General features: G+C 34.4%; 1 protein-coding gene across 1 annotated transcript in view; it reads right to left on the reverse strand.

Annotated features, from left to right (window-relative positions):
• Positions 1 to 24,130, reverse strand: part of EYS (eyes shut homolog) — a 1,789,541-nt gene that overhangs the window by 1,563,921 nt on the left and 201,490 nt on the right.

A 24,130-nucleotide genomic window follows, 5' to 3' on the forward strand; every position in this document is an offset into this window, starting at 1 on the left:
GGCCTCATTCCTTTGTAATCATAACCTCTACTCTACCACCAATGGCTCTACTCCCAACCTGTGTGTACTGATGTCCTCTTCCCCACTTAATGCTGTATAATTGTTCAAACCTGGTAAATGCCACTCTTAGGATCATTGGTTACTATCCTCACTCTGTCTTTTATGACCTTGTCTAAATATGATCAGAGTCGGCAAACTTGGAAGGCTCCCATAGCCTTGGCAACTCATGACGAGAGCCTAGGATGGTTACTGGTGCCATAAACTAGAGTGTCAATTTGTTGGGTCAGCAACAGGAGCCACTGTGCACTTGCTCCTCATGTGGGATCTCTGTCCTTAATGTGCTGTACATTGTGATTTAATGCTATAACTAGTACTCAAACAGTATGTTTCACTTTGTGTTTCTATGTGGGTGCAAACTGTTGAAATCTTTATACTAAATTGATCTTCTGTATATAAAGAGAATTGAAAATGAATCTTGATGTAAATGGAAGGGGAGAGGGAGCGGGAGAGGGGAGGGTTGCGGGTGGGAGGGAAGTTATGGGAGGGGGAAGCCATTGTAACCCATAAGCTGTACACTGGAAATTTATATTCATTAAATAAAAGTTAAAAAAAATTTTAAAAAAAAATTAACAAGTTGAAATTTGCAAATACTTTAGTTACATTGTCAATTCTCTACTTTCTTTATAGCTGTGGGATCTTACTTCATGGAACAAACTAGGACAAACTTTTAACATTTGTTTGACATAAGCTAAGCATTTTATATTAAAACTCCTTCTATATTTTTGCTTATGGACAATACAATTAATGTACTTTTCTGTTAAAGTGAGCATTCCCAAACAGATACATTGAAACTGAACCAGTTAAGTATATAGCAAAGTACTGAAGACCCAATACTGTTTGTTCTCCCTTGTCCTCTCAGCCTCTTTCTACCTCTCTACCCCACATACTTTTATGTTTATATAGTTACAAAATGTAAACCTGAAACATTAAAAGATTTAATAGGGAATACATACCTTACTTCTATGGAATAATTCCCCAATGGATAACACTAGATAATATATCTATAGATTCCTAGGAGTCAGCATATCTCTTTCGGACAAAGTAAAGGCAAAACTAGATTTGCATAATAAGCTTTACATTTTGTCCATCATACCACTATTTGCAGGTGCTCAGATACTACTTCAGCATGAAAAACTCAGATTTCCACTACAATGTCATTATAAACAATTATGGCACTACTCAAAACTACAATGTGTAAGAAATTCCCCCCAAATCACTATATATTTAAAATATTCTCTATGGGTTCAAATAGTGTAGGCTTTTACAGTTATAATTAAATGCTGATTTTATTAGACATTTCATATTCATCTCAAATGAAAGGCGTGGCCATTTATCATTTGATAAAAGGAATCTGAGAAACTTTCGTAAGAAAAATTTAAAAGTAGCACTATATGATAGTGCAATTTTCCATTTTCGAAGAGCCATTTAATTTGGGACAATGGATATGTGCATTTGGTGTCTATATTTCCTCATTTGTGTAATATGGTTAAATGATACCTCCATTTAAGGTAACAGTGAGTTTTAAGCGAGTTAGTATTTGTAAAGTACATGGAAAAATAAATAAAATTCTGTTTAGAAACAATTAATACTGGAACACTGACAGAAAAATTTCATTTTTGAATGAGTAACCATAAATAGAATGATGCATAAATATGGAAGTAACTGATATACAGTATTTGGTGGAAGAAGTAAGATAATATCACTATGTTTTTCCTATTTGCAGTTTGTGTTCTTTAGATACAGAAAATAATGCCTTTTTATCAAATGCGGATAGTTGCAACCATTACTTTTTCAAATATTCTTTTCTGCACTCTTCTCTGTTTCCACAGCAACCAGCAATTGGCCACCAGTGACTCATGCAGCTGGCAGAGAATCACCATATTCCCAGAACAAAGAGAGAGGAGGCTGTGGCAGCCCATGCACCACTGTTGATTTTGCCTAGGGGAGAGTTCCATGGTGCCCATTGACCCTGAGTGTGGCCCAGAGAGCTGGCGGCAGGGACAAGGCATCCACTTAGCTCCTTGAAAGCAGGCCATGTTTTCCTCCTCTCCCCTCACCAAAGTGCTAACCTCAGCATGCTATGGTGGGGCTCCAACCATAGCTTTATAGGTGGAGCTTTATTCTATGAATGGGGCAGCTAGCAAAGCAAAGAACAGATACCTTACACCCTGAGACTGTGAGAATCCTGTGACTGGGTGAGTTCTTCATAGGTCATGAAACTCAGAAGGGTATTGGGTGTGGCTGGGTTTCTGGACATACCCCCTGTCTCACTCTGGAAATTTAGAACTCCCTGAGTACTGGCAACAGACCTCATATGGTGGGCATGGTTCTCATTATATGGAGTGCATAGGTGCTATATGTGATTCATGAGGTTGAGGGGTTGGGAACACAGCCACAGTAGTTCACCCTAGGCAGTGAATTGGTTGGTTCACTTGGCACAGACAAGGGCTCAATCTCTGGCACAGCAGCCAACATTAATGTCTTGTTCCTCTACTGTCAATAGAAGAGATTTACCATGGCAAACATGTGTGTCATTCTAGACTCTTACCCTAACCACAAATGCTGGGTGGAGCTCCTTGGCCCCACCCAGCACATACTTGTGGATATCCATTGTAACCCACAGGCATTCCACAAAGCTTATAGAATCACATTTCCAAGAACATAGCTATCAGAGGTGATACTAATAAGTAATTTCTCAGATGCATAAATATAGAAGAAAAACAAGAAACATGAACAAAGACGACCATTTGTCTGCCCAAAAAGGATACTATAATAGGTTAATATTGAACTGTGAAGACAAAGGGATTGACAGAATGCCTGGCAAGGAACTCAATGGAATAGATTATAAGATTACTTAAAAACACAGAGGAGCATTTACATGAAAGAAGGAAATCAATATATGACATGGATGGGAAATTTTGCAGGGAGATAGATATATTAAAGAAAAAGCAAACCAAAAGATTAGAAAGGAAGTATTCAGTATCTTAAATTCAGTGGAAAGACTTAACAGTAGATTCGGTAAGGTAGTAGAAAAATATCAAAGTTGGAAGTCATTTTTTGAGATATAAGTTAGATGAAACAATAAAAAATTAGAAAAAACTATAACTGTTCAATACCTATGGGATATGATCAAATGACCACATACATGTGTGAGAGGAGTTCCTGAAGGAATGGGGAAAAGAATGGCTTAGAAATGTTACTCAGTGAAATAATAACATGAAATTTCCCTGATTTGGAGAAAGAAATGAACATCCAAGTACAGGAAGCTCAAAGAACCCCAAATAGCCACGATCAGAAGAGATCTTCACTACAACACATTATAATCAAACTTTTAAACGTATATATCCTAAAATGTGCAAGAGAGAGAGACACCATATTACATTTAAGGATTTCCATCTCATCTCCTATAGGCTATGAGAAAATGAAGAGATGTAATCCAAATCTTAATAAGAAAAACTAATCTGTCAACCCCAAATACGTTATCCAGTATATCATTTTAATAAATGAAAATGAAATAAGGACCTTTAAAAGACAAGCAAAAACTGAAAGAATTTGTCACCACGCAGCCATCCTAACAAAAGATACTTAAGGATGCAATAAATATAGAAACAGAGAAAGATAATCAACTTCAATTGAGAACATGAAGGCAGAAAACCATTACATTTTCAAATATACATTTCTTGCAATCCTCTCCACTTCCACTGTTATAATATTTCCTTTAATTATATGTTGATATATGTAATGAAATACCAGATACATTGTTGATTTTTCTTCAGTCTTTTTTGTTTTCATATTATTTATTTATATCTTCAATTTGCTTATTCTTCTACCAATACAAATATGCTATTTACTCCTGTGAATATTATTTCCTTTCTTTAAATTTTCTTCTCCAAAATTTCCACTATTTTTATCATTCCCTCACTGATAATTTCTATTTGGTAAGATATTGTCATTGGGCCTCTTTTAATTAGTTATTATAGTTGTTTTCAGTTCTTTGGTTATATTGATGATAACTTTTAATGTTCTTTGGCTACCAAATCCATTAAGTATATTTCACCAGAGTCACTTTCTATGGCCCACGCTTAGAATATCCTTTCTTTTTTCTTTGCATGTCTTTTTTGTTGTTGCTAATTATATACTTTATAATATAGTTTAATTATCCCAATTATCTGGATCACCCCCCAGGAGCTGGTATATATCATTTACCTCTTGATCACTTGCTTAGTGTCTTGGATGGACTAATTTTATAAAATCTATTTCCCTTGCAGTGGGAAGCTTCTGATGTTGTTCCTTAGAGGATGCAAACTTGAGCTTTCACACAGTCTCTGACCACTAGTTATGACTATGATTTTAGCTGGGCATTCATTGTCTTTTTATCTCTCCATTAAGATTTAGACTGATTTACCACTCACTGGTTTCACAAAAAGAAAATATTCTTTGCTAATTACCAGTTAATGATCTGTTGTTTCAATACTCTGATATGGTTAAAATTCAGGTCATTTTCAAAGGCTGGATTTGGTCAGGTTCAAGGCTTTTTGCAACCCCAGAATAAATTTTATCCTAGCTCTAGCTTTAATTTACTACTTTATACCTGATCCTACATTTCACTTCCCATCAGTTCTCTACCAACATATCCATTGTTGTACACATATTTATACATGAACTTCCCTAGTCTACAAAAATCACCACTATTACTAAAAGTTGTGTTTCTCTCCTAAGACACTTTATCTAGCATCTCAACTGCTACCCTGAAGGGCTTACTAGTTTTTGAATCAGTTAAGCATCACAGATCTACTTCCTTCTACATTCAGCTATCTGTGCTGGGAGAACTCTTTCTAAAGCTATTTTAGTACATACCTATGATAGGATTTACAATTTAAGGGAGTTGAAACCTGTTCACAGGAAGTTAATTTCCCAAAAGAAAGATAAGCAAGTGCAAAAGATCAATGATGGCTCATTTCCATTGTATTAGCTTTTGCTTTTTAAAGACAGGAATATATCACCCAACTTTCATTCTTGTGAAACAGCAGTATTTATTAGAAAAAGTCATTGGTATAGTATATTTGTTTTCACACAAATTATTTTGTCATGTCTAATAGAGTTTTATTGTTAATAGAATTTGGCAATCAAATGTGGCTAAGTAAAATTAAAATATATTGTATCTGAAAATTAGCACATTCATCTTTTATAAAACTACTAGAAATATATCTCTAAATAGTGTTTGTATTTCTTGTATAGTCAAACATTCTTGTTAACCCATAATGATTATACTTGTAGTGTTATTTCCTCATCAATATTCCAAACATATCTTCTTTGATATATTTTGTGCCACAGTCATATTGAAATGCTCACCATTGAAATATGTATATTACTCCTAAACTTAATGTTCACAGTAATATTGGTGTTTAGCTAAAGTGAATTATTATGTTTTAATTACCTTACTACAAATCAATATAAATAATTATAATAAATGTCATACAAACAGTGGGAATTATGCCTATGTTACAATTAAAGGCATTACCCACTAAAATATTATTTTGCTAACATATTGAATGGTGATAGCAATTTAGAATTATCAGATGTAAAAAATAATATCAGCCCATTCATTAAATATAATAGTGCTTCTAAAAGGAAGGTATAAAGCTTCTATAGTAACTGGAAGTATGCTTCAATATGAATACATAAAAAGAAAATTAATATATTGAATTCTCTGATCCTGATCCTTTAGAGAAGAAAATGTGCAATAGGAAGTGCAATCTAAATCCAATTTTTTTCTACAAATGACTGAGTTTTCAAAGTGTGTAGACAACTTTAATTTACTAATGCTTTGAAAAAATAATATGAATAAGTGCAATCCAGATATAAATCAAAGTGGAGTTATATTTCATTTACAATTATTATGTAGTGTAAATATCAGTAGTTCTTTTGACTTTACAAGAGGTAATAACCTCAATTTATTGTTATTCTCTTATCTGTCCCTTTAAATCCACACTATTTATCATAGTTTTTTCTATTGCTTCTTTGAACTAGGCTTTAAAAATGACAAAATTTGCTGTGTGTATGGGTTTTTTGTTGTTGTTCATTTTATCCTCCAAATCACATTTTATGTATGTTTGGTGCATCCCATAGTTAGCTTAGTTGATCGATCTTCTCACTAAGAAATATTTGGGATAGGGTCTTTGGGTATTTATGGTTTAATATATTTGAATAATCAAAAATATGTTGTTGTTTCCAGGGTTTTTTATAATATCATACTCTCACAGCTCTTGATGGACTGCTTTGTGATGTTCTAATTTCCAGAAGACCTAAATAATGTCAAATATATTTGACAATAGAGTTAGCTTTTGAGTTCTGAAAAACACACTTTGGGCAATTCTGCCCTTGATAAAATTAAAATCATGCTGATTAACAATCACATTTTCATTTTTATTTCCTATAAATTGCCTGTTATTTCTCTACAATATATTAGAGACAGAAGGGCAAGAAATGATTAAGTCCCAGTATAGCAGATATAAAATATTTTTTTTCTTTTCTTTAAACCATTTTCCAGTTCATAAAATAGTACTATCTTCATAATACCAATGAGCATTTACCATGTGCCAGGATATAATCCAAACACTGTGAATATATTTTTCCACTGATTGCTTGGAGTAACATTATCTTTAATTATGAGTTGTTCTCAATTTACAGATGAAGAAATTGAAATACAGAGAGTATAAGTGCTCTTTCCAATTGATAGAATGCATGTGTAAATGTGTGTGGGGCCAGTATTTACACAGTAACAAGACTGGATAATTGATAAATGTTTGTCAGACAAAACAGATATGATATGACAGATTAAAAAATAGAAAAATCAAGAGGTCCTTATTCAAATGTAGGTTTCAATCTGGTTTTTCTTCCACTAGTATAATTATATCCATAGAAAGTAATCAGCCTAAGAAAACATTATGGTCACTGGGAAAATACTACCTACCAGTAATATTACTTCTTTGTCCTCTTTCTTATTCACCCTCAATGAAACAATTATATCCTGTCATTACTTTGTATTGCATTGTCTGAATGCATTTGGAATATGGTTTATTTTATTGTAGTTTTCTGACATTCATGGACATGGACACACACACACACACATGCGCGCACACGCTCCTTAACAGAAAACTTATAAACCCTCAAAGAATAATGGTTCCGTAGATATTCCATTTCAGGTCATCTTCAAAAAGGTCTTTTAGTTTCCTTGTTGATGTTTTAATTCACTATGTCCTTGAGCCAAGCATATTTTCAAATACATTTCTGAAGTTATAAAGGCAAACGAAAAGCCTATAATTAATTCAGAAATGAAGAGAACTAAACGTCTTTACTTTTTCAAGGAGTATTCTCTCAATGCTGAGCCTCACAAAAAAATAGGCAAAGTAATGAATTAGGTAATAAACAAATAGTTCATGATGTGATGTTATATTTTAAAAACATATTCAAAAGCAGATTCATTATCCTAATAAGTGTTATCATAGACTCTGCATGTTTCAAAAAGAGAAATGTTCTAACTAAAAAATGTATTATAGATGATTGCCTTCTGCCATTTTTTATCCTTATAAGCAAATTCTTCCAATGATTTTTAAAAGCTGAAGCATTTTAAATTCAGTTGTTGTAGTCAACCCAAATGTTCACTAACTTGAACTCAAGTGATTTTTGGCCATAACTGCCAATAACTTTAGAAGTATTAAAAAAGGATTAAAAACAAATGAAATGACATCAATTTTAAATACCTATTTTATTTGAATTCTCATATAGTAGAAAATTCTTAGTAGACTTAACTATCAAATTCCAAATTGCTGTTTCAGAGCTGAAGAAGTTCGCTAACTCAGCTTATTTTGAATGCCATTGTAAGAGCTGAAATGATTCTGGGTCATTAGGTAATTTCATTAGGGCCAATGAAAGGCATTTTTCTATTCTGACACCACTATTATTAATATAAGCAAGCTAGGTCTTACTTTTCATATTTCCAGACTATATGTAGAGTTTTGTGGGTGAGAGTTTTATTTCTATCAGCACTGTGTATCAACCTCATTGTTTACATAAATTCCAAAATTGCTGTTTCATACTGTCCAGTTTCTACAGACAGTATTAAAATGTTCTTGCCATATTTAATGTTAACATTTTTGAACACTGTCATATTCTAATAGTTATTTTGCACATAAATTCATTTAAAATTTCCAGACCAAATCAGCAGGGATGTGCTAAATGTTGTTTTAACAATATTTATCAGACAAATGAGAATGCTATTGAGAATAAAAAATGGTTTGGTTCTTCACCAAGCTATAGAAAAACTGATTATTTAAACAACTAAATTGGACAATTCATTATATGTAAGTATATATTAAAGGTTGATATCTAGCTGTTGGGATGTAGGTTTAACAACTAGAGTTTTATTAACATTATCAATATAACTGTTATAAAAAATTACAACAGTTACCATTATCTAGTAATAATAGTCCAATTTCATAGAAAAGAAATTTAAATAAACTGCTCACTGTTAAATAAACAACTGCTCACTTCCTTAGTTAACTTTCATTAACTAGCAAAGACATTTGAATGTTTCATCTTCTGTCTCCACCTCCCTCCCTTCCGGTTCTGAAGTAGTGATCTGGCTACAAAGGGGGTCATTTCCTGCTTCTCCACTTTGTTTCTAATTCCTATCAGGGAACACTTTAAAGACTGATGGCATTTAAATAACAGTCCTCTGTCTCCAGTGTCCCAGCCTTCAGGGAGCTTTGGAAGTGCACACCTGTTAACTTCAGGTCTTAGTTGCACTCACCTTCTTATATCACTGAAGACAGATACTGGCTTTTAGCATGTAATCAGAACATCCATGGTGCATTCTACTTGATGGGAAAGGGGTATGTATTTTTCATTGCCTACAGCGCTCTCCTCAACTCTCATTACACTCCTGTGACTACTCCTGATCTTTCTTGTTAACTTAGGTCCAAACATAAAATAACCTTATAGGATCTTGAACCCAAAATATGTATCATTTGATTCAGGGCTTGCCCTGAAGTCTCTCTCTGTCTACTTATCTGTTTGCACACTCCCTCTGTTCCCCATAATCTCTTATATCAAAATTATCTCACAAATTTTCCATACTAATCCATAACAGAAAAGATTCTGCCCTTATACTCAATCCTTCTTACCCTAACTTATTTTCCCTTTTGTACCTTTTAATTCCTAGTTTGTGATGTATTTGCTATTTCTTTTATTATTTCTCTCTTCTAGAATGACACCTCTATTAGGAAGACTATTACCTTCTGTTAACATTTACCATGCAGAGAATATTGCCTAGTATAAGATAAGCACTTAATAATTATTTGAAGGAAAAATGGAGTAAGTTCAGCAGAAACTACATTCCTCTTTAATAATTTCACTATGTTTTCAGTCTAATGATGGGACCATGGTAAATATGTAAGCCATAGAAGAAAATAAGAGGTTAGATTGCATTACATTTATTTGTTTGCTGTTTAATTTTACTAGAAGAATTTCAAGTTATTTTTGTCCATAGCCAAAATATCATTTCTTAAATTTAAAAGCATCTAGTCACTGATATTTGTACACATCAGATAAAAGAATACTTTGAAACCATATACTAATAAAATTTGACCTAGGTGTTTTTGTGTTTTAGAATAGCTTGAGGCCAGTGTCGCGGCTCACTAGGCTAATCCTCCACCTGCGGCACCGGCACACCAGGTTCTGGTCCTGGTCGGGGCACCGGATTCTGTTCCGGTTGACCCTCTTCCAGGCCAGCTCTCTGCTGTGGCCAGGGAGTGCAGTGGAGGATGGCCCAAGTGCTTGGGCCCTGCACCCCATGAGAGACCAGGAGAAGCACCTGGTTCCTGCCTTTGGATCAGTGCAGTGCGCCGGCCGCAGCAGCCATTGGAGGGTGAACCAATGGCAAAAGGAAGACCTTTCTCTCTCTCTCTCTCTCTCTCTCTCTCTCTCTCTCTCTCACTGTCCACTCTGCCTGTCAAAAAAAAAAAATAGCTTGAGGATCTCCTTGATCATGCCTATTATAGAGAAAAATGTTTACATGTTATAAGGTCTATATAAGCTATCAAATAACAAATAATTGTAATTTCACATTGCTTACAGTTTCCCTCATGATTTGAGATATAAATAAAGAAAAAAACAAAAACAATACAACATACTAAGATTGTTTTACTAACCAGTTGGTTTGGCAACTCAAGTGCAACATTCTCCAAAGAGTTCTCAGATATTTATGCAACTGTATGGCCTACATTTTTAATAATTAACACATTATTTTATGTGTTATTTGTCATAACTTTGATTCAATATTTGAATAACAGATAATCTCACTGAGAATTTATCAGTGCATCTTTTAGTGAATTAATCTAAAGGATTTCTACCACTGGTTCATTCATTCATGATAATGGAATGCTAACAACCATATGTCATGGAACACTCTGGCAACCTGCCCAGGAGGGGAGTTAAAAGTTCATGGAATTGAGCTTGGTGAAAGTGCAATGTAGGAGAAATAGCATATTTCACATTGTCCCACAATGAAATAACAGAGTATATGGGGATGGCCTGAAGATCAGCAACATGTGCAGATGTAGCATATCTGGAATCATTAGTTTCCCATTACCGTATGTAATATACCAATTAGTTGATTAAAAAAGCAATAAAATCCTATGGAAGATAAATAATCTGGAACAAAAAAACAAAAAGAGTGTGTAAAAGAATTTTTTGGCAACAATACTGGAAATATTATTTGGCAATAGTTTTAGGATTTCTAATGTGGCAATATCTGACAGGAGTCTATAAGGAGTTCATCAATTATGTTGATATATCCAAAGAGTGAAAAAAAAATTAAAACTCCATTGGAATATGCAGGAAGGAAAATATTAGAATATCTGTTTATTCAGCTAAAAATAAGAAAAAGTACAATCAAGCTGTAAAACTTATAATAACATTGATAAATACATTTTTTTAAAATTCCTTAGGGTTCATACGTTGTACATATCATGTGTAGAACATCCTGAGGCAAGAGTAGGAGGTCTGACAATAGAGCAAGTGACAGTGGCTGCCAGAGAACTTTGCACTGCATGGAATGTTTGTCAGATTTCAGAATATTTTAATGATTTTAATCATTGAACAAAACTTCATTTAAGAATAATGTATGTATTTTCTATACTTAACAAAATTTACACATTCAAAATTGATATGCAAATACATATAGAGTTAACAATAAGAACACAAGTGAAAAGGAAAAAGCAAATATGTATTATATTTGTAATGTGGTTGACAATCAGCCACATTATGGACCATGAGTAAAATCTAATCTGGTTAAGAATATCAGCCATACTGAGAAAGAACTTCTAAGATTCATAATAGCTAGAAAAAATTTAAATAACTTGGAATAAATTTAATCAATGAGGTAGAATGTCTCTAAGATTAAATTACAAAAAAGGATAAATCTTCCATATGAATGGATTGGAAGAATTAATATAATGAAAATGTCCATACTACCAAAAGCAGTTTACAGATTCAATGGATTATAATCAAAATACTAAGGACATTCTTCTCAGATGAAGAAAAAAATGATACCAAAGTTCATGTTGAAACACAAGAGAGCCAAAAAGATAAAGCAATCTTATACAACAAAAAATAAAGCTGGAGGCTTCAAAATACCAGATTTCAAGACATATTATAGGGCAGTTATAATCAAAACAGCCTGGTAACTACAAAAAAAACATGTGTAGATGCAAGATGTAAGGTAGAGACCTTACACCTTACACAAAAATCCACTCAAAATGGATCAAGGACCTAAATCTATAACCCAATACCATCAACTTACTAGAGAACATGGGGAAACTCTGCAAGACATTGGCCTAGGCAAAGACTTCTTGTAAAAGACCCCAGAAGTACAGGCAATCAAAGCCAAAATAAACAAACAGGATTACATCAAGCTGATAAGCTTTGCACTGCGAAAGAAAACACTCAGCAAAGTTAAGAGGCCACCAAAAGAATAGGAGAAAAGAATGGAAGGATATATTTGCCAACTATACAACCAATAAAGGATTAGTATCCAGAATATAGAGAGTGCAAGAAACTCAGCAACAACAAAACAGTTAAGAAATGGGCAAGGGGCCGTTGCTGTAGTTCCAACATCCCATATGTACACCAGTTCGAGTCCCAGCTGCTCCACTCTGATCCAATCCTCTGCTATGGCCTGGGAAAGCAGTGAAAGATGGCCCAAGTCCTTGGGCCTCTGCACCTGCATGGGAGACCTGGAAGAAGCTCTTGGCTTCAGATCAGCCCAGCTCTGGCCGTTTTGGCCATATAGGGAGTAAGCCAGTGGATGGAAGACCTCTTTCTTTCTCTACCTTTGCCTCTCTGTAATTGTCATTCAAATAAATAAATAAATCTTTAAAAAATGAAATATGCCAAGAACTTGAACAGGCAGTTTTCAAAAGAAGAAATTCAAATTTCCAACAGATACATGAAAAAATGTTTAGGATCACTAGGCATCAGGGAAATGCAAATCAAAACTACAATGAGGTTTCACCTCAAGGCAGTCAGAATGACTCTCATACAGAAATAAACTAACAACAAATGCTGGTGAGAATGTGGGGGAAAAGGTACCCTAATACTGTTTGTGGTTATGTAAATAGCACAGCCAATATGGAAGACAGTATGAAGGTACTTCAGAAAGCTGAAAATACATCTACCATATGAGCCAGCCATCTCTCTCTTGAGAATTTAGCCAAACAAAATTAAATCAGCAAATGAAAGAGTTATCTGTACTCTCATGTTCACTACAGCTCAATGCACAACAGTTAAGATATGAAATCAATCCAGATATCCATCAACTGAAGATTGGATAACGAAATTATTGTATGTCTATCCCCAGGGACTAGGAGATCTTGCAAAAGAAGTAGAAAATAGCAAACAAGGGAAGGAGGAACTCAACTAGCTTTGTGGCTTCATGTCCAACCCTCTTGCCCTTCGCTGCCTGGAGTCAGCCCCACTATGCTCAAGTTTCCTCTTACAGTGTACACAGGTCCCAGCACCAATGGAATTCATGTTACCCTGAGTCTTCAGTGGGTCTCCTTTGTGCTTTCTTCTTCTCTGGTATCCACTCTCCCCCTGAGTCATTCCTTGGGGTCAGGGGTTTCCTCTTCCTTGTGTTTTTTATTCTTGTGGGGCACACTAAAAATTATTAATATACTAAAAGTAGCCTTGTAATAATAATAAAAAAAAAACTATGGAAAATACCACTCAGTGGTAAAACAAAAAATAGGAAATCCTGCCTTTTGCAACATAATGGAGGTAACTGGAAACCATTATACTTAGTGAAATAAGCCAGTTCCAAAAACAAAAATACCATAAAAAATACCATATATTTTTTTTCTGATCTGTGGTAACTAATAGAGTACCTAAAATGTAATGTATAGGATGAAATTGAAAATTTGAGATTTAATGATTCTTAACAGTCTTACTTTACTGTTGAGGAACAGTGTTTTTTTTTTTTTTGTTTGTTTGTTTGTTTGTTTTTGTTTTTTTTTTTTTTTGACAGGCAGAGTGGATAGTGAGAGAGAGAGACAGAGAGAAAGGTCTTCCTTTGCCGTTGGTTCACTGGTTCACCCTCCAATGGCCACTGCGGGTTGCGCATCACGCTGATCCGAAGCCAGGAGCCAGGTGCTTCTCCTGGTCTCCCATGCGGGTGCAGGGCCCAAGGACTTGGGCCATCCTCCACTGCCTTCCCGGGCCATAGCAGAGAGCTGGCCTGGAAGAGGGGCAACCGGGACAGAATCCGGCACCCCAACCGGGACTAGAACCCGGTGTGCCGGTGCCGCAAGGTGGAGGATTAGCCTGTTAAGCCACGGTGCCAGCCCAGTGTTTTTTCTTCATACTATTTATTGAACTCTTTATTTAGTGTAGGGTTAATTTTATGAGTATAAGGTAAATTGAAAATAGGCCTTTGTATAAATTGAGAGTGAGAATAGGAGAGGGAAGAGGAAGAAGAGTGGCACCATGTGAAAAAATAAGAGTAGGGTGGGAAATGTCACTATGTTTCCAAATCTGTGTATATGAAATACATGAAATTTGCATACCTTAGATAACACTAATAAGAAAAAGAAAAAAAGAACATCAGCTATAAAAGAACTAAAAAAAACATTAAAAATTTGAAATATTAATATTTATATAATATTACTAATGACAATAATGACCTATGCACTGTACTTTGAAATGTTAATTAATATTTATTTAAAGCCATAGAAATCAGTGAGATGTTACAAACTGGCAATAGAAAATTGTATAAAGTTATGACATACTAGTAAGGCTATAAAAAGCTAAGCATAATGAAAAGAAAAAAAAACACAATTCTCAATTCTGGATGTTATTTCATAAAACAATTGAAATACTTAGAATTTTATTATGAAGCTGCTTGCTTAATTGAGAAAGGGTGAGATCCACAAAACAACTGGGGAAACATTTTTCTTACTATGGTAAAAAAATGGCTTACATATAATTAGCATAATGACAAAACAGGGAATTAAAAATGTGTTGTCTGTAAATACTGACAAAGTATTGACAAAGAGAATGTGAATAAAATGTTGATAAATGTAGCTGGTGTTGTGGTGTAGCAGCTTAACAGCCCATTTGCAACAACAGCATCTCATCATATCTGTGGTGCTGGTTTCATTCCCAGTTACTTTGCTTTTGATCCGTCTAATTGCTGGTGTGCCTATGAAGGAAACAAGAGATGGCCCAAGTACATGGGCCTCTACCACCCATGTGGGAGACCAGGATGTAGTTCCTGGCTCCTGGCTTCAAATCAGCACATCTCCAGCTGTTGTAGCCATTTGGAGTGAACCAGCAGATGGAGACCTATCTCTGTCTCTCCCTCTCACTATCTATAACTCTACTCCTCAAATAAACAAATAAAATATTAAAAAGAGATATATATTTAAAAAATAAAACATTAATTAAAAAGTTCATTAGGCCAAAACAAGCTTTAATACACATTTCTCACCAAAATGACATTTTTGTTGAATTTAAAGTACAGTTATATATAACGTACTTTGCTTCTGTCATAATACATAGAAACTACTGAAGAAAATATGTACTGGAGAAGGTACATCCTTATTTACAGTGACTTATGTATTTATTTAAGGTTGACCATTGATAATAAGCAAGTTACTGTAGCAAAGAAAGTTGATAACAAAAGGATATGACTGCTAAATATAATTTCAATATTTGTACTCATATTATTGATGAAGAGATCCTGTAAAAGTATCCTGCAGGAATCCACACAAGAGATGTTCATTTGTTGTGTCAGGACTTAACAGAGGCAATGGAACATGTCAGCTTTCAAAGATGTTCGAGAAGCAATACTCAAAGATGTGCTGATAGATGGCATGTGCAGGATATTGTAAACATTGGAATTGAGGCTGACAGAAATTTTTCCTGAGCAACTGAGTGGACAGCAATACCACAGTTGCTTTCCATTGAAAGGATCAAGCATACTGAAACTCTGATCTATCACAGATATGAATACTAGAGAGTATTTATCAAAATCCAGCAAAGTTGAAATAAGTAGTCTTCTTTTACAATCTGTAAATTTTTTTCTTTTAAAAAACTGGTAATAAATTAGGCCTTGGTTCTACCAAGCGCGTGGCTATGGTTACCAGCAAAGGAGAGAGCATTTTCAACTGATATTTCCTCCTCTTTGTAAGATGGTTCTTGCAAGACAAATCTTTGACCCCTTATGGTCATTGTCAGGTTGCAAATGAAGAGCATGGATTTTGTTCATCAAAATGACTCAGGAAAAAATGATAGTGTCTTAATAGCTTACTCAATGGTCATCACAATTTCTAGGCTGAAATTTTGCACCCTATTTTTTTTATCCTAACTTATTTGTAATCACATACCACATCGGGCTCAACAAAGACTCTCAAGGACATAACATAATATTATAATATCCTCCTTACAAAACTGCCAACAAGTTAGATGACAAAATTTGAATAAACCGATGCACACTACCAAAGTATGAGTATGTGTGTGTATGGAAAAAATCCCATTGCATGTTGAAGACCAAATACAGCAACATCCACAGAAATTAGAATTTACTAGAATTTGTCTATGCTTCTTTATGAAAATGCTTAAAATCATAATAATATCAGTCTTCACACATTAATACAATATTTAATTCACTGGAAATTGTAATCCTAAAAGGAATTGTTTGGTGGTTGGGGTAGGCTAACAAAATTTCCAATACATATGGGAAACATATGATAGTAGATGATATAAATGAGATATGAATAGATGATAGATGAGAAGAATATGAATGACACAAAGTGGAATTACACAAGACTTTATATATATTTAACCAATAAAGTATGAATAGACTCATATATACTTTTATGGCATAATATCCAGAAATGGACAGTGCCAATAAGTGCAAAGATCAGCAAAATTAAACAAACCACAAAGGTAAGATGTACTACTATGTTAAAGCACAGATAACAATATTAGAAAGGCAAATAAAACTATCAAAATAATTCACTAGAAACAAAATGCATTGATAATGTTACCATATTACATTGTGAATTTCTGTTATCAGAAAGACAAAAGAATCACATTTTCTCTTTATTTCTCACTGCATACAACTCTAAAATCTGAATAAGAATCTGGCAGTCAGCAAAAGCAAGCAGGAGCAACTAGAGTAAGCAGAAGACCAAAATCACAGGGGGTTCACCATTTGTCCCTTACAGTATCCATGGACTGAATGCAATCCTTGATAACTTGTCAGTGAGGTAGAGACAGAGTCTAACTCTGGCTGCAAGGGTGGAAAAGGATACTACTAAATCTCAGGGAGAATACAGAGTGCCTTCCTCACCCCCATCTCAATCCTATTTTTTTTTTTTTTTGTCTTTTATTCTCCCTTATTCTATTCCATAGCTCCTAAGCAATTCCGGGGCAAATGCGGTAGGTAATAATCTTGTAACCTGTAATGGTAAAAGCTAAAAAAAGGGGAGTGCCCTTTCTATTCGTGATGTCCCACACCATGGTGGCAGCTCCTGTTGCTTTTCTGTTGTTACCCTATGTCCTCCTGCTTTCTGGCATCAGCTTTGGGTATAGTCACGCAAGCGCAGCATAGTAACTAACGGCCAGATTTCTGGCAGAAGAACCAGAAAAAAACACCAAGGAACTAGAATGCACAGGGGAGACAGCAGAGAGGGGAACTTATTAAAATGACCCTAACAGATTAGCAATGAACTCCTGGGCACACCCCTCAGTTAGAAACAAGTGGATTTCCTGATCCTGTTCAGCATCGAAGAATGGTATAACAAACTGACCGCCACTTACAAGCCAGATTGACCAGTACTGACAACATCCAAGGTGGATCCTACTACTACAACAAAGGCTTTAAAACCCCAAGAAAGGGTATTGGAAGCATACCCCACAGATGACAGTTTAGTGCTGTGGTCTGAGCCTAATCAGGTCAAACTGCCTACTAGAACATAAATATTAATATTCTTGATAGGTTTTAAATAGGACTTGCCATCTCATATATATTATTTAAAGTGGTCAGGATATAGTTTAACACTACTTGACACGTGAAGGACAAGGGAAAAAATCTCACCTCATATAGGAAAAGATAAAAAAGAAGGCAATATTCCAAATGTTGAATTTATCTGACAGAGGCCTTAATGTAGACACTTTAAAGTGCTCCAATATGTAGTTAAACACATTAATTAAAGAATAGGAAAATATGTCAGCAAAAAAACAAGACATAAACAAGAAACAAGAAAATTTTATAACTGGAAAAATAATTGAAATAAAAATTTCAATTGGTTAGGCTCAATTCAGAATGAGTTTGACAGATAAAAAGGGTTAGTGAACTTGAAGGCAGATCAATAGACATAAAGAGAGAAAGCACACAGTGAAAGAAAAGAATACAGCCCCACTGAGCTGTGGAAAACTAACAAAGTTTCTAGCATTTGTGCCTTTAGAGTACCCAAACTGGAGAAGAATATAGTGCTAAAAATTTTTTTAAAGTAATGGCTTAATAAGTCCCTATTGTGTTAAAACCCATAAATCTACAAATTCAAGAAACACTCATATACCGGACTCCAAAAATTAAAAGACGTATCAAAAAGACATTACTAAAACCTAAAGACAAAGATGATTACATCCCTTGGGATAAATTTATCCTGAAGCATTACTGCTATTGAATTTTCCCATTATAAATATATGTTCTATGCTATTCTGATATGGCAGAAATGCTTTGAAATGATTTGTGTTTATTAATTATGGATTATTTATCCTGGTGTCTGTTTCTTGGTATTTAGAGAAAGTAATGTTTTAGTGTGTGCCTTTTGTTAAATGGAAGTGAAAGGAACCTAGGTCCCTTTTATAATGTCATGACCTAGCAGAAAAATGTAATAGCAAGTTACTGTATAAGTAGTCTTCCCTTTATTGTGAAGGATGCTTATCACCATTAATATTACTATTAAAAACTAAGTATTCATTTGGAACAACTTAGGAAAATCTTCAAAATAGAAATAATTTTGGATCAGTTCTATTTTTGAAATAATTCATGAAACTATTAGCAACACACTGTTCTCATTAATATAATGCTACCTCAGAAAGGTAGACTTGGGTATAAAATAATCTACATGTAAGTATACATGTTCATCATGTAGTGAGTTATTAGTGAAAATTCTGATATCCCATATTTGTGTGATTTTTTAGGCTTTCCCTTCATTACTGTAATATAAATGCAAATTTATCAGATTGAAATCTAACTAAAGCTGGAAATCTCACTGAAAAGCTTAAGTGGGTTGGAAAGAAATCTCAATATTTCTTAAAGGAGCTTAACCATTCTTCATCCCATAAAACCCATAAAAATATGAAATGTTCTCAGATTACTTAGAAGAAACCTTTAGAATATATACAGATGGCAGGTGTGCATCTGGCAGAGTAGTTTAAGCCATGGCCTGGGATACCAGCCTCTCATATCTAAGTTCTTGGGTTTGAGTCCCACTTCTACTTATTGATCTAGCTATCTGCTAATGCACACAGTGGGAGGCAGCAGATGATGGTTCAAGACCTGTGTTCCTACCACCCAAGTGAGAGAACAATATATAGTTCCTGGCCTGGCTCAGCCCTGGCTGCTACTTGCACTTGTGGGTTAAAGTATGAGTTGGAACATTCTTTCTCTTTCCCTATCCCTCTGTATTTCAACTACATAAGAATAAATAATTTAAAATACATACACAGGTAGTAAAATGTTTCTATTTATAGACAGATTTACTTTTATCTGTTAGCATATTCTGAAATCACCTGGACAGTAGAGATATTTTCTTCCTTACCCAAACCTATACACACACACACACAGACATGTATTTAAAGACACTGCTCATTTGAAAACTTGAAACTCAAGTTTTACAGCATGAAAAAACATTGTAGTAAAGGAATTAGTGTGGTTCTGTACCAATTTCATTTTTGGAACAGTGAACATACTAACTTAAAAGTTTTAAACAAACCATCCAAACATGTTCATATAATCATGGGCAAATAAATCACATGAATTAGTTTGAGTAAAATAACCCTGCAGTAATAACAAGTGAAGTTATCATTTATAAGAATATAATTTTGTAGGCCGGAGCAATGGCGTAGTAGGCTAAGCCACTACCTGTGGCGCTGATATCCCATATGGGCTCAAGGTCATATCTCAGCTGCTCCTCTTCCATTCCAGCTCTCTACTAATGGCATGGAAAGCCAGTGGAAAAAAGTCCAAGTGCTTAGGCTCCTGCATCCACACGGGAGAACAGGAAGAAGCTCCTGACTCCTAGCTTCAGATTGGTTCCGCTCTGGCCTTTGTGGCCATTTGGGAAGTGAACTGGCAAATGGAAGACCTCTATCTCTCTTTCTTTCTCTCTCTATAAGTCTGCCTCTCAAATAAATAAATAAATAAATAATTTAACAATAGAATGTAAATTTGAAAGATACAGAAAAATGATTTGTATTTAGTTTTAAGTTATAATCATATTACTTCATAAACGATTGAAACAATTTCCCTTCTGCTGAATATGTAAGTTGTTTTCAATTTTATTAGGTTGAATTCTTTGGAAATGGGACTAAAATAATATGAACAGATTTATGGTTTATATTTGCCTTAAGGCACGCCCAAAGAGTTGCCCCATTTTATAACATTATCATTTGGGTAAGGGTTTTATATGCTATTGTTTAAATTAGGTTTTATATTGTTATTGTTTTATATTATATGTTTTATATTATTTATATTATTTCATATTATGTAATATAAACATATTTATGTTTTATATTATTTTATATTATGTTTAGGTTTTATATTGTTATTGCTTAGATTAGATTGCTTTTTGTATCATTTATTTGTATACTTTGTTCAGTTATATAAATAAGATGGTTTCCTTAAAAAAAAGAAAAGTCATTGAAATTTAATGGGAGAAAAATCTTTTAGAATGGACTGCAAGGAAGAAAGTGGTATTTATGCACTTGAGAAGAAATTTAATCAAAAACTTTCACAAGTTTTGGTTTTCCTGGGATATTTATTTAAGAAGGTGAACCTCTGCTGAAATTTAAATTGCCTTTTGTGGGAATACATTTTGCTCATGGAGCTTTGATTACTGAAGTAATGAACAATTGTATATTCCATTACAGGTAGCAGTTTGCTTTACTTTAATCTCTAAAGGGAAAGATTATTTCATTTAAAGTTGGTGTCTCAAAGTATGAGTGGTGGGGAATGAGATACGTATGACAATAAATAATTTTAAAGATTGTGAAAAATATATTTATTGCAGTTATAAAACTACTAAAATTGCCATCAGATATTATAAAAGCAACTTTATCTAGGTCTCTGGGAAGCCACAGAGGAAGTTTTTGCCCCAATATTCAGAATGTAGCATGAGAGTTCCTTTGTAGGAGATACAATGAAATGTGCACTAAGTGTTTCTCATCACCTGAATATAACATTTATGTAACGCTAAAAGTTAAAGAAATTCTCTCTCTCTCTCATTTGAAATTAGTAACTATTATTCAAACATTTATGAAACAAAATAATTGTGAAAATCTCATATTTTATGTACTTATTTAATTTGGAGAAAAAGACATTGATAGAAGTATGAAAATCTACAAGAAATGAAATCTGACTGGGACCGGCGCTGTGGCGCAGTGGGTTAAAGCCCTGGCCTGAAGCGCCGACATCCCATATGGACACCGGTTCTAGTCCCGGCTGCTCCTCTTCTGATCCAGCTCTCTGCTGTGGCCTGGGAAAGCAGTGAGAAGATGGCCCAACTCCTTGAGCCCCTGCATGCATGTGGGAGACCTGGAAGAAGCTCCTGGCTCCTGGATTCGGATCGGTGCAGCTCCAGCGGTTGCGGCCATCTGGGGAGTGAACCATTGGATGGAAGACCTCTCTCTCTGTCTCTACCTCTCTCTGTAACTCTTGCAAATAAATAAAATAAATCTTACAAAAAAAAGAAATGAAATCTGGATAGGAAAATAGAAATAATTTATTTTATTATTATTTTTTTTTTTGACAGGCAGAGTGGACAATGAGACAGAGAGAAATGTCTTCCTTTACCATTGGCTCACCCTCCAATGGCCGCCGCGGCCGGTGCGCAGGGGCCGGTGCACTGCACTGATCTGAAACCAGGAGCCAGGTGCCTCTCCTGGTCTCCCATGTAGGTTCAAGGCCCAAGGACCTGGGCCATCCGTGGAAAATAGAAATAATTAACATTATTTCTGAGTACCTGGTACCTGGTACTCAAGATGATGAAGAATGATTAGACTAACTTCTGTGTGCACATTGAAAATAACAAATTATAAATGGAAAAAATTACTTTTATTTTTATTTTTTCTTCTTTATACATATACCTTCTAAAGTAAGGTAAGACTATTTGAGACTCATTTCCACACAGAAGCACTTAATAGGCATTGCTAGGTCACTGTCTTAATTTTCCCCACTGGTGACAACAAATGGAGGTGTAATCAACTGAAGCAGCTGGGAGCCATGGGCCGTCAGGGAGGGGAGAAACTGCCTGAGCATCTCCGGCAGAGCCGCAGCAAATTTTCTGTGGGTGGGAACGACACGTGTGTGATGTTACTCTCCTGAGATCTTGTCTATGCACATCCCAGCATAGCACATCCTATTCTAAGAGATACATTCATTCAATTATGTAAGATGGCTGATACGTTTTGTACTTGAAATCAAATTTAGAGAGTAAAATAACCACATATGAATTACAACTTCAAATAGTGCTTTGGAAAAATGATACATTCACCCTTAATCTTTAGAACATATAAAGACAAGATTGTCAGGTATTCAAAAGCTTCACTTGTTCCATACGAATGATCACTGAAAGCAATAAACCTTCACATAGAATTTAAGACCAAACACAACATACTTTTAAATCTCTAACTACTATTAATGTGAGCACTCTCTTCCTAATTTTCCTGTGCTTTAATTTTGACCTCCCTGTGAACAAGTCATTCAATCTGAGACTATTTCTGATCTGCCAAGTGGAGGAAGAATCCTTAAGTGTTGTTTATTCAATTCCAAAGATCTCCCTACAGACCCCTGTGCCACTTTACAATGCCTTTGTACCTCTTGTTTCATTTTTCTGACATAGCTCTTGCTTTCTATATCATTATCTAATATAAACATTATATTGTTTCTAGGGCTTTTCAATATTTTATGTGGCCAACAAAATATTACTTCATCCATAAACTTTTCTTGCTCTTCTCTCATTAAAGTGATTTGTATTTGAATTACATTAACCTGTTATCACTGCCTCTCATATATATTTTCTGCTACATAATTCATTATATTTTTCTTACTAATGCAAGAAAAGCTCATAGAGTGTGCAATACATGTTTAAGATCATTTGTGTTACACAATGTTCACTGTGCGCTTTTGATGTTGTATGTTCTAAAAAATGTACTATTAAGAATGATGGATAAAAAAGCTTTAAAAGACCCAAGGACAAAAATAATGAAAGAAAAAGCTGTAAAAGGGCTTGCATAGAATCATTTTCCTATAAGAAACATTAGAAAAGGGTCACAACTTTTATCCTATCAAGTTTAATTATTTGTTCTTTTACTCTATTAATCCATTTTCTCCACTATAATACTGCTATTTACTTTTCTCTTATATAAATCCTGAGAGCTTTTGCTTAGTCCTGGTCTCAAAGTTACTGAGTACTATCATCATTCCTTGAAGTCACTCTACTTGGGAGAACTTTGCACTTCACTGATCCCTAAAGAAAGGAAAATAACAACATTTCAAACTGCATTAGGAACATCTTAGGGCAGAAATTCTTATCTATATCACTCAGATTCTGTTGGATTATCTTGCACAATATTTTTGCTATCATGTGGAACCAAAGAACTAATGTTAAATTAATGGTTAGTTAACAGGTCACTGCAAATATATATATATTAAACATAATTTTTACATGTGATCAAAATATTTACTAGGTGAGCATAAAATGGTAACACAACATAGACTGTAGCTACTTGAGTGTGTCTAGTATTTATCTGTAGCCGAATGATTAGTTGAGAAATAGTGCTTGTGTATAGCACTCTTCTGTGAATGAAAGATTAGGTAGAAAATATTAAGCAAACTTAAAATTGCTTTTTCACATGTGTAATGAAAGGTTGATGCAATATCTTCAGAGCAATAATAAACTCAATTATGATTTGCCTAGTGGTTAAAATGGTTTTCTCAAATACAGTTGCACTTAATACTTATATACTATGAAATAGATAAAACACATGTATGTGTAAGGGAATTTGAATGTAAGAATGGGTAATTTGTCCAACATCATGCTGTTATAAAATTTTAAAATTATTGCTTGAGGCCTTTTTTTTATTCTAGGTCTACATTGTGGTTAATTCTTCAATCATGAGGGCTACATCAAAATTTTATATTGAAAATTTTGAATTATTTTTTTCTTTGATACTTTCAAATAGTTGATCCTACATGCCCTTTAATTACAGTGGTCTAAAA

Source organism: Lepus europaeus, chromosome 3 (genome assembly GCF_033115175.1).
Source record: "Lepus europaeus isolate LE1 chromosome 3, mLepTim1.pri, whole genome shotgun sequence".
Lineage (NCBI taxonomy): Eukaryota > Metazoa > Chordata > Mammalia > Lagomorpha > Leporidae > Lepus > Lepus europaeus.